Here is a 19012-nt window from a genome sequence, read left to right as displayed (position 1 = left end):
ACCTTTTGGGATGAGCACTGGGTGTTGTATGGAAACCAATTTGTCAATAAATTTCATATAAAAAAAAAAAATAACCCCTTCCAAGCCACGATGTGGCCATGTGTTCTCAAACGGGTACCATTTTATGCTGTTAGTCCGTCGGCTACTCACCAGCCAAGCACACATGCCATTGTTCAAATAAAGGCCTTAACATCACAGCTTTAATTATTTAAGAACAACAACAACGACAAAACCAATTTTTGTTTGCTGTCTCTTTACTACAAACTGGACAAATCACAAAGGCGGACGCATATGGCTACTTCAAATCTGTCCCAGTGAAGTCCGTAGCACCGTAGCAAGACGTGGATGGCAGGGTGATGAAGAACATGAGCTTCGAGGGAACAGGAAGCAGAGACCCTGATGTCCTATAAATATTTCCAAAGCAATAAAAGAGAGAGAGAAAGGGAGAGAGAGAGAAAACACACAATGACAATGTATGTCAAAACAGTGGAGTCAAAGTGTATATTTCAAAAGGTTAAGAGGAAGAAAAGGGCAGGCACTGTATATAGAAATTCTCAGTCATGTTTTCAAATCACTCGCGGGATAGAGGTGCTGAAAGACCTGTAGGCCGGGGATTTATGCATAATCGGATCATTCAAAAACACAGAAATGGCTGCCAGAGCAAAGTACAATGTTCACTTTTGAAATCACAAAAAAAGCTTTGTTTTAAGCAGGCTGAATTGACTGAAGTTTAGTTTCAGTGAAGCATGTTTTTGCTTTGGGTGTCATTATTTAGTTTGGCATCCTTGCCAAGGAAACCTTTTTCTTACTTCGACTGTTGTTTTTCTTCTGCTGCTACAACTGTGAAAGTGGAGGCAAGATCTCGATGCTACATATTTAAATGAGAGCTGGCTCCCTGTTTACCTTTGATTCTGTTGAAGGGAGTGGGGGAGCATGGGGTCTTGATTGCTTGCCAGGACTTGTAAAGCTGATAGATGTGTGCCTTGTCTCTTGAATAATCTGGAAAATCAAGTTTAGCTGGTTTGATCAAAGGGTTTGCAAGTCAGTTGAGAACACTCGCATGCAATAACTATAGATACTGTATACATCTACCAGCCAAAGGCCAAGAAGCTAATAGCTTTGCCAGAGATAAAGGATTATGTATGTTATGCTTGTGAATTCCAAAGGAAGGAATTCTCCATTCTAATATCGATGGCGAAGGTTTGTACTGGTGAGACAGTCAGACAAACAAAATACTCTAAATCTTAGAGACTTAAGTCATGATGAAAAACTTTTAAAATCCTGCTGCTATCTGCCCACTTAAATCCGGTGTGGAGTGAGGGAATAAACCACACACTTCCTACTGACGGTTCAAGAGAGAGGAGGGTACTTTTAAATAGTTGCAAGTTGAGGTTTCCTCATGTTTTTTGGAGTCCTTTCTCTTCTGACGCTTCCAGCCGCAACACCTGTAGAGACCACGGTGACAGAGATCAGGACAGAAAGGGACTGGCAGGCATTCTCTTTCAGGCATCCTCCTTTGGGGCAAATTGGTCACGTGGGAGAAGCTTGATTTCTCTGTCAAGAAGTGATTCCCGACACCAGAAAACTGCATGTGGTGATGTGAGAAATTAGAACAACTTACACCAAAAAGGATTCGTCAGATCACTACATCTGGTCTGTCCTGTGCCTTAACCATCCGACCAGGTCTCAAGTATATTTCAAGTCCCACGCTTTGATTTTGACTTAATTCGCTTAAAAGACACCAAGCATCCCCCTCGGCAAAATTACAGACTGACCGTACTGACTACACCTTCGGCCGGTATTTCCCATTTTTTAAGATAATACTAAGTAATTTTCTAAAAAGTGAACCACTCATTGCCCTCATGCGAGTGAAGACTATAGTGGATCCCTGCAAGAGACAGCATTTTGACTGATTACGATTTCCTAATACAGACACTGTTTCAGTTACTACTGTGAAGGCCCATGAAACGACTGTTGGGGAAAGCTTTAAAAACAGACACACACACTTGGCACACTGACCTGGCATTAAGCTAAATTACAGGTACAGTGGTGACATATGTAAACGAATCTGCCAGTACAAGTTACCAAATGTTACGTGCAGTACACGATAATAGGCAATGCATTATTCGAGTTTTGTACTAATTAAAGAACTACTTTGTTGCTAAGAATCGGTGTATTAAAAACATACATTCTTATTAACTGCGTTCCCAAGAGTTAGAAAGATGAGAGGTGGATCTCAGGTTTCAAGGACCTATTATTAGGTTCTCAAAGTATTTTCTTAATCGCATGCATTTTTGAAGAGAAAGCTCTGAGTCCATATCACATAAACAAGGTCTGATTGTGGGGTTTTAAATGGCTATCTTGGGGTTTTCTTCTTTCCACGTTGTTTTTCCTTTTCACTCCACCAAATTTCATTTCTCGGAATCAGAACCTGAACCAAAGTTAAACATCATAAAGAAATTCGCTCAGTAAAACAGGACTTTTATTGGCTGAAAAGCATTTTTACAGTGTAATCTGCATTTTTGTAAGTCCTTGTGGAAAATCCCCTCTGATTGAGTGGTGCTTAAAACTTAAAAACACACATTGCCCATGAAGCTTTCATAATTTGACAGAAGGGGACAGAGGGGAAAAAACTGGTATATCTGACCCACCAGTCTGTTATCACCAAAGAACAAAAAGACTGCTTTTAAGGACCACCCCGCGACCTGGGCGGACCCTGGGTCACCCAGGCCGGCCCCTGGATCTTGGGGCGATGCCTGCTCTCTGCCCAGCAGTGAAACAACGACAGAGCCGACAGCTTTCCCATCTCTGCTCTGAGGACTCCTTCCCAGATTCTGTGTCTCCCCACCATTTCTTCCCTGTCGCACTGCCTGGGTTTTGGCTCGTATTCTCTCCATCTTCTCAAGGCTCCCCAGTGTTCACTCTCACCCCCATCCAAGTTTCTCCGTTAACACATTTTGTTTTTTACTGCTCAAGGCTCGGTTCTTTGAATAACTTCATCAGAGAGGTTCTCTTAAGCCCCCCCCTCCCCCCTTCCTTTTCTCTCAACCTCAAATGGCTGAGACACAAAAGCCCCCTGTCCATTTCCCTGATAGCACATTATCCCCTTAATCCATACTCTAGACCTTCCCTTTCTCTTGTTTTCTGGCTCATGCATGCTAGAGACTCGGCCACATGAGAGGGGATCCAGTGTCGCTCTCATTTGCACTTTGACAGGCTTTCTAGAGTGGATGAGAATGAGGTGAAATCACAGCTGATTTGCCAGAAAGTATGTACTCCCATGATAGCACAGAACATAGGAACATTCTGAATCATGTGTGCATGGTGGAAAAAGGTTGAGAGCCATCGCCCGCCCGTTTTTACTAGATTCCCTATTTTCAATTCTTTGCTCTTATTGAAGATGGTTTTCCTGGTCTTCTGTTTTCAGGTCCTTCTTGGTTCCTCTGAGGCTCTTGATGGCCTTCCGTCAAGTGATTTCTGATCTCCTCCCTGCTAAAACAAAAGAAAACTAAGCACACCCACCACTTGCTCCCATCCCATCCCTCTCTTTTCAGTTGGTCCCTCTCTTCTCTCGCTCACCCCAATTTCTTCTCTTCCTTTGACCACTTCCAATCTTCATCCTGTCCCATTATTTTCAAAACTGCTTAGAGATCTCTGACAGTCTCATAATCAAATTCCCTGTGTCCTTTTTTTTTTTTTTTTTTGCCATCTTCATCATCATCCCTAGAGATTAATGCTTTTCATAAATACGGATTGGCATGAACAGTAATGTCTCCTCTTGACGTTGCTGCCTGGGTTCTCCCTGCTTTCATTCCCATAGCATCATCGATTCATGTTCAGTTTTCTTTCCTCAATAGCCTTCTGCCTCTATGCTCATCACTCTAGCACCTTCCTCTATGAACATTCCTCCTCCCTCTGTTCCTGACCCTAGCCCCACCTTCTTGAACTTTGTCAAGAGGTTTTCATTTCCAAATTGCTTTCTTCACTCTCTTTCATCCCCCCTTCCTCTCTTGCAGGTTCTGCTCCATGCATCCCCTTTCCTCCCAAGCTCTCCTCCTTTCTCCTCTTATTTAGAATCCAACACGGAAAAATCCATCCTAACTGCAGACTTATCAACACTCGGAACAGCAAGAGACAAAAGCAAAGATGTAACTTTTTTTTCTCTTTAGAAAAAACCCTTTCTGAAGAGCTTCCCCAATACAGTTGGCAGCAAAAGAATTTTTTTTCTTGAAATTGTCACTTAGAGTAACTTGTGACACTTCACAATCGTTTTTTTTTTTTTCCAGAGACACACCAACTATGTCTTCCAGAACATCTGCCCTTACAGATTTGCCCTTTTTCTGAGTGATTCCTCAGTGATTTGGCATTGGGTGGAGGACCAATGGCTCCTTTCAACACACACTTGGGTCTATCTCATAGCAGGATCTATTCACTCATGAATTGACTTGCTCTTGAAAGCTAATTGTCAATTTTCACATAAGCAACGTCTTTCTAATAATAACTATAATCCATAGCTTCCTAAGTAGTATATGCCCCAATTAGGCATTCCGTTATCTTACTAAAATACTGACTCAGAATTTTTTAGAAAAGGTTCATGTTGTTTTATATTAAAACATGTTTAAAATTTTTCCAATAAAAACTTTGAGCCCCTCACCAAACGACACACTTTATTTTTAGTCAGACATATCTGGAGTGTAAGTTAAAGACTTAAGTCCACAGCTAGTACGGGGTTTAAAAAATAAAACAGGAATGTCTTACAGACTTCTGAAACTTAACGTGTTCTAAACTGAGTCATTATTTTTCCCCTAAATTTAATCCAATTCTAAGACCATTTCTATGCAAATTCTTCCCATATCTTTACCTTAAACCCTATGTTCTTCCTGAGCCACAGATGGGGATTCTAGCTGCCTACTGCCCACCTCCACCTAAAACTACCCTTGCAAACAGTGAATCCAAAATGAAGCCCACCTTCCAATCTGCTCCTCATATGGATGTAGCTTACAAGAACTCCAAGCGTGGTCTGATCCACATGCTATGGAGGTACCAAGAATGGAGACACATATGCCCTCCAGGAGGTGGAGGAAGGCTTCACCTGGATATGGTTTTTAGGGCTGAGTCTTAAAGAAAGAACAGAAAATCCCTGGCAGGTAATTTAGGCATGACAAAAGAACACGACTGAGACAAAAATCACAAGACCCACAAGGTCCCTGGTTCATTTCCATTCCCACTGTGTATACTCTGGTTCCTGTCTCCATCAAGGCTTCACTCGGCTCTGGCCTCTACCTCAGTTCCAGTATCTTTCCTCTCCCACAGAGGTCCATCTCTATCCATGCCCCCTCTATCAGGACTCCATGCTCGAGTCAAACTTAAATACTTTCCATCATAGTGCTCCTCTACTTGGAAAGCCCTTTGTTCCCTCTCTGTCTGGAGAAGTTCTACGCACCATTCATCTCTGTGAACCCCTCCTGAATCCTCTGGGCAAAACGAATGGCACTTTCTTTTATACTCTTGTTTGCAGCATTTGTCACAGCCAGACCTATGTTAGGTTTAGTTGTGTTCTCATCCATCTCCTCCACTGGACTGTAAACTCCTTGAGAACAGGGACCATGTCTTACTTATCTGTGCCTCTCTAGTGGTGCCTAACACAGGGCTTTGCATGTGGTAGGTTCTCCATTATTACCTATTGAATTGAACTGAGTAAATGGTTACCGAACGAAAAAAATAACACATAATTCCATCTATATAATTAGAGCTAAGCTGATACAGGTGGGTACTATGCAATTCTTTTTGTTTCCAAGTCTCAACTTGCGGTTGAATCATTTGTAGATTTCCTGACAGATTATTTTTTATATTACTAGGATTTAGTGGTATAAAAATATGATCTAACAATTTGACTTACTGTAAAAGTAGTTCCTTAATTTTGTAATCTATGTACAGTAAAGGTTGTAGCTGTGCATTATTCTTCTATGTTAATAAGCAAAACAATTAGTTTTAGGGTGAGGCGTTTTTTTCCCTCTTGCCTCTTGATGTCAGCCCTTTAAACTCAAAAGAAACTATTTTATTCCTACATAAGGTGATAAAAATTACACTACAGAGGAATCTTGTGCTGCATTTATTTTATGGCCCCACTAAAACAAACGTTCAACAGTCTGCATGTAAACTGAATGTTTTGGTACAGATGGTCATATCTTGCACTAAATCTTCAACAACTTAAACTTTTCTGCCGTGAGTAAAGCCATAATAATAATATTGTTTCTGTGTGACTGTAGCTGATTGGAAGTGAGTAAAATATTAGGGAAGTTTGATTTACCTTGGCCCGTTTCCGTGGTGGGGACGGTGACAACCTGACTTCTCAGCTCTTCTGTTTGGGGACATCTTAATAGGTTGGAGCCACTTGAACCAATGGGACATTTTTAGCCACTTAACTCTGACTGTAGCCTTACAGGTAAATCCTTTGTTGTGCCTGAGCCACGTAGAGTGATTTCACTTAGATCAGCCCTATGACTATGTGAAGACCTGGCTAATATTTATCTTCACATTCTATGTTATGGTAAATGCTTTTTATACTTCGAAAGAAATCACATGCAACTAGTTCCAAGCAGAAATCTAAAAGATTGATAAGCAAGTCTTCCTTAAGTAAACATCGATTAAAATATGGACTTTAGTTTGGAAATCCTTTCTCTGTTTCAAAGATTGAAGAGGGTCCTTTTGCTCATTGAATTATGCCAAAAAATAATGATCAAAATGCCTGGCAAACTAACCTAAGAATTTAATACATTCAAGTGAAGAACTATGCTACAGACTTTAAAAATATGATTCGGATGTTTCAATCACAGTGTACTGATTTTAATCAAAACTATTGTCCCCTATTAATCCTGTCCTATATATCTGACATAAGTCTTAATCTACTCTGCTTGAAATATCAAATATTTTAGTTTACCAATAAAAATAATGTTGTCATTAAAAACAATCTTCTTCAAGTATATCTTCTGTGCCTGGGGTTAATCCTGATGTGTTCAAAAATCAAAGAAAAGAGCAAGGGAAAAACAATAGGAAGTGTCAGTCGAGAGGCAGTATTGACAGGGCCACAGATTTGAGTGTGGGGAGTATGGGCAAAAGCTAAAAATGGTGGACTGCAGAGTGATGGAAAAAAATCACTGGCTTTGCAAGTGGTAGAACTGGGTTTGAGTCTTTGCTCTGCATCCCACTGAGTTCAGCACCCAAGTCTGTGCTAAGCCTTCAAGCAAATGACGTGAGCTCCATGAACTTCCACTTAAGAGATTCAGCACTTATAAAGTATTTTAAAAATGCAAGATGATAAAATTGTTATTAACAATGTTATTAATGATCATATTAAAATATGCTCGTGTTCAAAATCCTCCAGGGACCTCTCTTTGTGCTTACAATAAAATCTAAACCCATCATGATCTACAAACAATGACAAGATCTGGGACCTGCCCACTCTTCAGCATCATTTCTGTCTTTCCCTTTTCTTCAGCCATACTGACCCCCTTCCCTACACTGCACATATTCCAAGCTGAAGTGGGTCATCTGTACTTTATATTCCCTCTGCAATCGATCTCTCCTTCAATCTCTCCCTCTCTTTCAATCTCTCTCCCTCTCTCAATCTCTCTCTCTCTTTCCCCGCCTCCCCCTCAACAGCAACTAGAAAAATCTTCAGATCTCATCTCAAACATCTTAGAAAGGCTTTCTTTAACCACTTTATTTAAAGTGTGATCCCAATGCTTCCCTGGCTAACATATCCTATTTATATCCACAGTACTTACTACAATCTGAAATGACTTTGCTTAGTTATTTTTTCTGTTGTTGTTATCTATTGGCTCCTGTATCATCAATTTACTACTCTACTGCATCATTCTCACTGAATAACTCTCATTGAACAACAAAACAAAACTTCCTGACTTTGTATCTTTTTTTCAATGGTTGCTTCCCTTTCCTGCAAAACACACTGAAAGGGTTCTGTGCTTCTTAGCTCTATTTTCTTCTCTCTTGTTCTTCTTTCGACTTACTTCAGTCAGGCCTTCATCCCCCACCATTCCATGAAACTGCTCTTATCAGTGTCACTAATGACCCCACATCACCAAGTCCAATGGACAGTTCTCAACCACCATCTTCCTCTGATCAATAGCACTTGACGACATTGCCTCCTCCATAACATGCTTTCTCTCCTTGGCCACCTAGACTTTATTTGTTCTTAGTTCTCCTATACCCTCACAGACTGGTCCCCATCTCCTTTGCTAGATCTCCCCCACCTTGAAGTTGTAAAGCTGGGCTCAATCTTCAGAAGACCCTTCTATCTACACTCACTCCAGAAGTCACCTTATTCAGTCCAATGGCTTTAGTGCTATCTCTGTGCTTTTGCATTAGCATCAGATCCCTTCTCCTGAGGAAGTCTTAATTTTCTAGAAAGGCTCTATCACCCACAAATAGTTGTTTCTAAGCCTAATGTTATTTGGCAAAGAACAACCTTATTATTTAGGCAGTCAATAGTGTGGTTCCCTACTCTTGTAGAAACACAGATTTTTAAAATGTAATAAAGATCTCAGTGAGCACTTAGCCTCTCTTTGTTATTTTACACAAGGCACTTGAGATACTGAGAAATCAAATGACGTGTCATAAGATACACAATCACACAGATCTGAGACTGGAATCCAAGCTTTCTGATTCTTCTGATTCCTAAAGCAATGTTCCTCTGATATCCAACCGTGTCCAGGTTCTTACACGAAAATGTGTGCCTCAACATCAAGTATCACAGAACTTCAAAGCTAGCCGTGACCTTAAGCATCATCATTTCAGCTGTATTCCTTTGTAAATGGGAAATGATTGCATAGGACCCCACTGCCATTTAAGGCAGAAGAAACATCTCCTATTGCCAGTTACAGACTTGGACCTTCAGGCACAAAGAACGAGTAAATGACAGCTTTCTTAAAATACAGTCCTTGCTCTTAAGCCACTATTGATCTAAAGTCTGCCTTCTCTTTTATTTGTCTTTCTTCATCATCCCAGGGTATTTTTCTCTTCTCATTCATTATTAGTAAGGGTTATTTCATCTGCTATTCTTTTGAAGCCTTGCCATTCTGAAATGTCACATGTAATCGTATTTATTTTGGCTTGACCAGCAGATTCTCTTCACGATGGCCAGTCCCACCCTAACATTTTGTTCGCTTGGTTGAGTTGTCAACCTAGGATGTTTGATGATACAATGCTGACATATTGCCTATTTATAGTCTGTCATGTCACTTTCTAATTGGTTGGTTTGAAAATAACAATTTCTTACTCTCTGGATCACTTCCACTGTTTCAATGTTCTTTCTGGGCAATGCCACTGATTGTTGACTGACATTGAAACACTCTGAGCTGTTGTACTCTACTAGGCTTTGTTTCTCTCTTTGTTTCTTCCTAATCTCTCACAGCTCCACCCGATCAGGAAATGCCAAGTTTCCCTGCCTTCACAATGTAGGACCGTCCATCACTGAAAGCAACCTTGTTCCCTAGTCCCATTTTACCTTGAATTTGCCATTGTACTTGTTAATTTATCTGAAAATTCTTTGATGAGGTGCCGACATCTTCATGACTTACGGCGGGTTAATATAGTTGGCCAGGCCTTTGCTCACCCTACGGTATTGGACGTGATGTTTGTTGTTCTTTTACTACTCTAAAGATGGCCAAAATACCATGATTCTTTCCTAGAACTTCCCTCATTTTCCTTGTGTGGCCTCCTGTTTTTTCAGTTTCAATTTGGAGATAATTCCCAGTTTCATTTTCAAATTTCATTTTTTTCCAAGGCCAATGCAAGTCCCAGTTCAAAATACTTATTTCTATACCCACCAGTTTTTCCTTTCTTCTTATCTAATAAGTAGGGATATGCCAGTTCCTTGCCTTTTTCCCATTCTATCATCTCTCTGAGATGATCCCCTCTTCCTCATGTTTAAGTTCCCCCATCGAATTGTTCTGTCTCTTCTACCTTCCAAAAGCATCTTGAAAGCCTATCTGCTTTCCTGCTGCCTACAGTTTGCTTCTTTTGATGGCCAAACTTCTCACCTGTCGCCTTCTACCCTTTCTGCCTTGATCTCACCTCACCTTGGACTCCCAACCCATACTGTTTCTGAAACAGCCTATTGAAAAGTTAGGGATGGCATCTGTATCGATAACTGCAGTCTCAGTCCATCTGGTAGGCACCTTTGTGGTGTCACCTGCAGGTCAGACCCGGCACACCAGGCTGCATCTCCCTCCTCTATGGTGTATTTTTACTACATCCCTTGGATTCTCCTTCTACCCCTGCTGGTTTTTCACCTGCCTTCTTTGCAGGTTCCTTTCTTGCTCCTCTAGATTCTACCAGCGGTAGCCCTGCCCTCTGAGCCTCTTTAACTGTACCTCAGCAATTTTATTTTACATCCTAACTGGGAAACAATGTATCAAAAACCAAGCCCCACCTTTCCCCTCTGAAAACTGGCTGCCCCCTCATACTTTTCTATTAAAAAGATCACCATTTCCTGAGTCAGAGAATCATAAACTTTCAGAAGTCTCTATGTACATTTCCCCTTACCTTTAGTCCCTTAATCCATTTTCAATCAGACATGAAGTCCTATTTTTCTTCTGCGCAAAAGCTTTTAAATCTAACCCTCTCTTGCTGTTGTTTTCAATCCCTGTTATTGCCATTATAATTTGGATATTTAATTGCTCATGATAGATTTAATGTAATAGCTTCCTAAGCACTGTACTTGCCTGTAACTCCATCCCCCTCCCCAGTCCTTTTTTACCACAGTCATTTTTTTACATTATTATCCTAACATGCTTTTTTATGGCAGCTTTCATGATGTCACTGAACACATCAAAACCCATCCCTGGTTACCTATGGACACACATGGTTGACATTCCTTCATTTGCCATTCACTAAATAGCACTTTACCAAGCAATCTATGCATTATGTCAGTACATGTGCACACACACACACACACACACCTCTAAGGAATAACCATTATTAGCCACATCTTATAAAGAGGAAATTGACGATTAGCAAGATGCTTTCTTGCCCAAAGAAAATTGGTGAGAACTGTTCTAGGATTCAAACCCAAGACTCAGAAGCGGCTCTTAATATCTAAGATAGATTGTCTTTACCCTTGGACACCAACCTACTTTTTGGACTGCAATTCTCTATTTCTCCTTTCCACAAAAACAAACTGTCATGTCTCTATCTTTGTATTCCCTTCCTCTCCATCTATACCAACTCTATGGAACCCATCCTAAACCGCTTGGACCCACATAACTTTCTTTCCCTCTTGGACATTTACTGTTACCATCATCCCTTTGGTTTTCAACCATAAGTTGCTTGGTGTCTTGCAATGTTGGCTTGTATTGCTATCCCACTCTAGTCTGTCAGATAATGTATATTGATGTATATGTCTCATCAACTACATTGGAAGGAAAGAACCATTTCTTATATGTTTTTGGACTCACTTCTCAACTTTTTTGACCCCAACTCAATAATTTGCTCACAGCATATGTTTCTTACATGGGTGATGATACAATTTTGCTTAATGCCTACTATATGCATCACAGTGTATGTTCTTTCTTTTTTTAAAATTTACTGTTATTTTGTGGGTTATTGACAGGCATTTATGCACCTCATTTATGGTAAATAGTTTAGCTTTTGATGATGTTTATATTTCTTTATTTTTTTCAGCTTTATTGAGGTTTACTAGGCAAATAAAAATTGTATACATTTAAGGTATACAATGTGATGTTTTGATATGCAAATAATTGTGAAATAATTACCACAAGCAAGCTAATTAACATATCTAGTTATCAACTCACGTAGTTACATCTTTGTGTGTGGGGGGAGAACAATCACGATCAACTCTCTCGGCAAATTTTGAGTATACAATACAGTATTATTCACTATAGCCACCATGCTGACTGCTAGATATCAAGAACTTATTCATTCCTTATACTCAACCTTTGTACCCTTTGACCAGCATCTCCCCTATTTTCTCCAGCAATCTGGTCTTCACAGATGATAGGACTCCTTCATTTGTAATCTTGTGGCTCAAGAGAGTATAAATTTGAAACTGTAAATATTTCCTATGGAAGGCACAAGGTGGGAAACATCCAAATAATATGTTAATTCCACACCAAGCATACCAGATCTGATTTGCTATCCTCTAAATTTTATAATCTAAAAAATGTACTACTATTATTGTATCTTTCAATTTAGATCTCCCTTTTTCCCTAATGTGAAAGTAAGAAGAAATGAAGTCTGTTACAAGCATTAAAAACTTATTGGGGTGAAAAGAAATCACAGTAGACAGAGAAGTAAAATAAATATGCAGTATTTTATCTCTTTTCATTTTCCTTTGATCGGTTTCAATAAAATTTGTTATTTCAGAGGGGGAATCAGCTACAAAGAAATTCTGAATGATGATAAAGCAGTGTCTTGGAGGTGACTGAAAAAGAAGCTGTGTCCAGGGGCTATAGTCAACTAAACCGAACACCCCCAGTAAATATTACCTGAAAATATTTCTCTTTTTTCCAGCTTTATTGGTATAATTGACAAATACAATTGTGTTTATTTAAAGCATACAACATGATGATTTGGTAAACATATACATTGTGAAGCGATTATCACGATCAAGCTAATTAACACATCCACCATCTCATGTAGTTACCTTTGTGTGTGTTTGTGCACCGAAAATGCTGAAAACCTGCTTTCTCGGCAAATTTCAAGTATATAATACAGTATTGTTAACTACAGTCACCATGCTGTACATTAGATCTTCAAAACCTACTCATAACTGAAAGACTGTACCCTTTACAAACAAATCCCCATTCCCACCCCCCCAACACACACACACACCCCCCTCAGCCATGGGCAACCACCATTCTACTCTATGAGTTCGATTTTTTTTTTTCTTTTTGCATTCCACGTATAAGTGATACCATGCGGTATTTGTCCTTCAATGTCTGGCTAATTTCATTTAGTATAATGCCCTTCGGGTTCATCCATGATATCATGGATTTCCAAATGGCAGGTCTTTTTCCTTTTTTATAGCTAGAAAATAGTCAATTTTATACTACATTTTCTTTGTCCATTCATCTGTCAATGGACACTTAAGTTATTTCCATGTCTTGGCTATTGTGAATAATGCTGTGATGAACCTGGGAGTGCAGATATCTCTTTAAGATAGATATCATTCCACTGGGTATATACCCAAAAGTGGGATTGCTAGATCATATAGTGGTTCTATTTTTAATTTTTTGAGGAACCTCTGTACTATTTTCCACAGTGGATGTACCAATTTACATTCCCACCAGTGCACTAGGGTTCCCTTGTTTCCATATCCTTGCCAACACTTATCTCTTGTTTTTTTAATAATAGCCATTCTAACAGGTATGTGGTGATACCTCATTGTGGTTTTAATTCACATTTACTAATGATTATTGATGTTGAATATCTTTTCACGTATCTGTTGGTCATTATATATGTCTTTTTTGGAAAATTGTCTACTCGGGTCATTTTGAAATCAGACTATTTGATTTTTAGCTATTGAGTTGTGGGAGTTCCTTATATATATTGGATACCAACCCCTTATCTAATAGTTTGCAAATATTTTCTCCCATTCCATAGGTTCCCTCTTCATTTCTGTTGACTATTTCTTCTGTGAAGAAGCTTTTCACTCTGATATAGTCCCACTTGTTTATTTTTGCTTCTGTTGCCTTTGCTTTTGGTGTCAAATATCTGTGTTCTTTTGCAGCTCGTTGAGCTTCCTTCAAACAATGATTTTGAATTCCTTATCCAGGAAGCTGTAGGTTTCATTCCTTTGAGGTCAGTTACTGAAAAGTTATTGTGTTCATATGGTCATGTCTTGTTTCCTTGATTTTTCATGTTTCTTGCTGATGTCTGTACATTTGTTTGAGTAGTTGCCACTTTCCAACTTTATGAATTGGTTTTGGTAAGTAAAGACCTTCACCTGCAGGTGAAGTGTGAGGATGCTGTCTGGGTTGTTTGTAGCAGTTCCCACTCTGGGAAAGGCCCAGTGGTGTAGTCTCTGTGCAGATCTGTCAGCTAATGTCAGTGCTGGCAATGACTGCAAAGTCCTCAATGTTAAAACTGTGGGTGTCCACAGAAGGAGCTAGGGCGGTTGGGGTCTTTGGTTATGAAAGCTGCTGGAGACCAACTGATCTCTTTTTCTCCTACAGTGAATGTCAGGGCCTCAGGGAATCCCTGTAGGGGCTGGGTCTGGCTCACTGACACCATAGCTGTGGTGGTGGCACTGGTATCTGATGCATGGGTATCCACAGAGCAGCCACAGAGCTGGGGTTTGGAGTGCAAGTGCACATGAAGTGACAGCAACTCCAGGATCTGGAGCACTGGCTGACCTCCAGCAGGGGTAACTCTGATGCCTGACATTGAGCCACTGTTTGGAGTGCCTGTGCACAAACAGCAGCTACAGAGCTGGAGTCGTGAAACGGGGGTGCCTGTGCAGCAGCTGTGGCTCCAGGATCCAACGTGTGCACAGGGTTTTGAGGCGCAGCCCAGGTCCCAGAGTGGTAAAAGAGCGGCTCGTTTTAGAGAACATACCGCAGCAACTCCTTCTCTGGGGAATTTTCAACTGTGGCGGTTGCTGGTTACCTCAGCGCCAAAAACTGCCAGTGTCCTTTGAAGAGCAGGCCACTGGGGTCTGTGCCAACAAATACCACCAGGTTCTCCTCTGTGAAAGCTGTGGGGAGTCTGGCTGCTGTGGGGCCTCAGTTGCGGGGCTGCCCAGAGTCCTCTGCAGAGCAGGCCACCAGGGCCATTATGGTACGTGCTGTGCAACTGATATTGATTACCCCATCTTCTTGGTCCCTAGCCACCTCCGGATATCTCAGCTAAGCTCATCTCTCAGTGATCCTTTCTGTGCGGTTATTATCCTTTTTTCTTTTTCTTTTCCTTTTTTGTTTTGGCTCCATCGTGTTGCTCTAAGTCCTTGGTTGGACTCTTGAGCCCTCCCAAGGCTATTTTCTTTTGTGGATAGCTGCCTAATGTTGTTCTTTAGGGGGCAGGGAGGGAGGGGGGATGAAGGCTGGTATCTCCTACTCCATCTTGCCGACACCAACTACAAAAATCTTTCTTTCAACACAGTTTAATCTATTGATTGGTTAAGAAATTGTCTAACCAAAAGAGTGAAGTAGTCATATCTTCCAACTGCCTTTATTTCATTACCACTCTTTCCTCACTCATTCATTCACTCACTCAACTCTGTCCCAATTTCTCTATCCTCTCTATTGTACTCACTTCTAGACTTCCTCTTTGTTTACTTGAATTTCTCCACAACTACCCACCTGGTCTCCCTGCTTCCAGCCTTCTCCATTCAAATCAAACCTCCATAGAGCCCCAAGAAAGACATATCTAAGATATATGACTGAAAACTTCACGTCCTGACATGCAAACCTCCCATGATTTTGCCTTACCTTCCTGAAGTTTCTTAGAATGAAGTTTAAAGTCTCGAAGTTGGCACACAAAACACTTTGCCATCTGACTCTTGCTTTTCTCTCCAGCTTCATTGCCCCACACTTAAACTCTTCCTCTTCATGCTTTGGCTTTTAATATTTAGGAGAGTAGCAGGTCTTTGTATGTCATTGCCCTTTATGATGCCATAGTTGGAATCAAAATGCAATACTATATGCAACCTGTAAAGCACAATCAAATGTTAGAGCCTGTAAGAGTTTCCATAGGTAAGTGGATGAACCCACGATATGTGGTGCTGCCTGTTAACACTGCAGTTACCTGAGTCTGCTATTTCCCATGAACCTTATTCCCCTGTATAAATCTTTCCCTTAGAAAAGAAAGGCGCCTGGCTCACAGCAAAGTAGCTAGCATGAGATCAACAAGCTCTTTAGGGATTTGCCCATCTCTACAGGACAGAGAACAAATTCCTACTGTTTGTCAGGTTTCTGTGAATTTATAAAAACAAGTTTCCCAGACATTAAGGTACAAAACTCAGATGTAGTGGTAGAAAAACATCACAGTACAAAAAGGCATTCAATTCTCTTGGAAACACTGTGCTTATTAAAGGCATAAACACTAGGTACAGAAAGTTCAGTAATCCTTTTCCTAAGGGCAATAATAGTTTTTACATTACAAAATCAAATGGTTGCTCTTTATTTGAGGGCTGAAAATAAAGTGCCAGTTTGGAGAGGAAGCAAAGTGCAACCAAGTCAAAAGCTCGCATCTGAATGGAAGGTCAATCCTTTTCCAGTCTCGGTAGCCTTCATCCAAATGTACTTATAACCTTTACTTTTACTTCTGCCAGGTCGTATATCTTTATCATTGGTTGAGATTCTGGCATAATCACAGAAAACCATCCACTCATTTAATCCTTGGCTATGCTGGTTATCCATGCATGTCCTAAAGGGAAGCCAGAACTCTGCACCCAATTTAGCACCATGGTGAGACTTTTCCACAGAACTACAGCCCCTCTATGTTCATACAACAAGTATAATATTGATAAGCAATAAAATTACACCTGACAACTACTTCCTCAGGAAAGAAAAGGGAAAGGAAGTAAAGAGACCATGTTTTGAATTACTTTAAATAGGTGATCTCCTGTATAAATTATACTGAAAGGCAGTTATTTTCTGAAAGCAGTGGATTACTGCCACCATATCGCAGCTTAGCACACCAAACCCAGAAATGAAGTGTTTTGCCCAAGCTCATGCAGTAAGCAAGAGAACCAGGATATAAACTGATATTCAGAGAATATGTTCTTTCCCTTCCATGCCAGCTGCTTCCCAGAAACAGAGCGTAGACCTATTGTGATGCAGTTAATTTCTGACAAACCAGAAATCTAAATATGGAAAGCAATTCTCAGCGACTCCTATGGTGTCCTTATATCTTGGATAATGAGATGGATCCTGCAGAGAGTAGGTTCCATATCTCATGATTTCCATTTCTGCTCCCAAATGAACATCACTACAAAGATATTGACCCTCTAATTTCTAGATTTTGGGGTTTTTTTTAAAAGGTGTTGATAACTTAACAAATATCACCAGGACAAGTAGAGGCAATGATGGGAAGATATCAAGGTATAGAAAAGAGATTACCTTAAAAGTAAAGCTACCCTTACTTCTCCATTACACAATATCTTTCACCTCAAATTAAATCCTCTTTTTCCGCATTGCATTGTGATGAACAGTGAGATGGAAGGAATTAGTCTGGCATTATCGCTGCTGATATTACAAGTTTGGACTACAATCCACAGTAGCATCCATCAAGAAGTCAACAACTACTGATAAATTCAAAAGTCAATATTTCATGGCACCAAAGTTTGATGTATCATTGGCCTTCCGTTGTTACTTAGATATTTCTCCCCCTACGGCCCTCTCCAAACATTCATCCATTCAACAAAGCATCCATTGTATATGCCACATTATGCTAGGAAATATAAAAGACACATACACTGGGCTGTGCCTCCAAAATCAACCACGTGTTACATCTCCCCAGTGTCACTACAACACAAGTACAGCTGGAACACTATCACAGCCTTCTGACTGGTCTCTGAAGTCTTTTGAAGATGAAATCAAACTCTAACATGCCCCTACTTATGATCTCCCAATGACTGTCCATTGTAATTACAACAAAAATAAAGGGCTTTTCCCCTTACAACACCTGCATCATGCGCCCTCTGGTATACCCAGCCACCCTGGAACTTGACCCTGTATATTCCCTTTGCCTGGAGTGCTCTTGCCCCAAGTATGCACACGTCTGGCTGCTCTTCTATCATTTAGGATCACCTGAAATGCTACCTTCTCAGAGAGAACTCTCCTGAAGATTCTATCTTAAGTTAAAATAAACTCTCTATAATATTTTCACCTTTAAATATTCTCTTGAGCATTTATTACCATACAAAACAATTTTTTAATTATTTAGCATTTATTTCCATCACTTGAATATCAATCCCTTGAGGACAGGGAACTTATTCATTTTATTCACCACGGATCCTAGGGCCCACAGAGAATCTGGTTCTACAAGGTGCTCAAGAAATACACATGTTTACAGCATACAATTCAATTATTTTCTTTGTGTGTATTCAGAGTCATCTACCCATTACCATAATCAATTTTAGAACATTTTCATTATCCCCCCAAATAAATCCTATACCTGTTAACAGTCATTCCCCATTGTCCCCCATCCCCAACCATAAACTTTAAAAACAAAAACAATGGTATTTAGAAACTAAGAAAAATAATGTGTAGGGAGAACAAAAAGCAAAAACTAAAAGAAGAAACAGCAACTGCCAGGGAGGGATAGGAAAACAAGCTAATTCATATGTGGATGGAGATAAATAAATGGTTACACTGTACTCTCCAAATCCATATTGCAGCAAAAGCATCCTTGTGATTCTAGCACCAACGTGAGCTCACTTCTCTAAATGACAGCCCTGCTCTTGTAAGGAGGGGAAACACAGAGATAGTAGTTAAAGAATAAGATATCATGACCTGTTTAAACACAACTTGCCAGAATGTGATAAAAACGAAGCTAAATCACCACACTGTTGATCACAATTCTGTTGATTAGACCCACAGAATATTCCATAAGTTAAACAGTTACTAAGATATCAACATTTATAAGTTGAGAGGTTTTTTTTTCCCATGGCCCAAAAGGAGCTTCCATTCCTGATTTTCTACAATGTTAAAATGAATTATACAACATTTTCCATCATATTGGCAAGAATAATGTCTTCTAAAATTCAAACATCTGAGAAGCCTTCTTATTTTCACACCATCTTCTCCCACATCTGATTCAATAATTCAAGAAAGGTCACTCTTGGACAAAGGGTCACAGAATGCTGTTCCGGCATCTTGGCCTTCTACCCTCACATGTTTAGGGAACACGCTGAAGTTAATGCTAGCCCGCCCAAGTTGAAAGTTATGACTCAAATTTTGCCAGCTGCAGTCAAACTCTCCTTCATCTAAACTTTTGCCATTTCAAGACCACAGACATCTAACTGGAG

At 40.1% G+C, this 19012-nt stretch overlaps 1 long non-coding RNA gene across 1 annotated transcript; it reads right to left on the bottom strand.

Annotated features, from left to right (window-relative positions):
* Positions 1-235: 235 nt before the first annotated feature.
* LOC122483464 lies at positions 236-18214 on the bottom strand. The gene is made up of 3 exons (XR_006297403.1): positions 15471-18214; positions 904-3489; positions 236-404 (listed from the first exon to the last, which is right to left on the bottom strand). It is a non-coding gene; the product is annotated as an uncharacterized LOC122483464 (long non-coding RNA).
* Between the last annotated feature and the right edge of the window lie 798 nt (positions 18215-19012).

Source organism: Prionailurus bengalensis, chromosome A1 (assembly GCF_016509475.1).
Source record: "Prionailurus bengalensis isolate Pbe53 chromosome A1, Fcat_Pben_1.1_paternal_pri, whole genome shotgun sequence".
Lineage (NCBI taxonomy): Eukaryota > Metazoa > Chordata > Mammalia > Carnivora > Felidae > Prionailurus > Prionailurus bengalensis.
The sequence above is the reverse complement of the archived record's forward strand: the minus strand, read 5'-3'. Positions and strand labels throughout refer to the sequence as shown.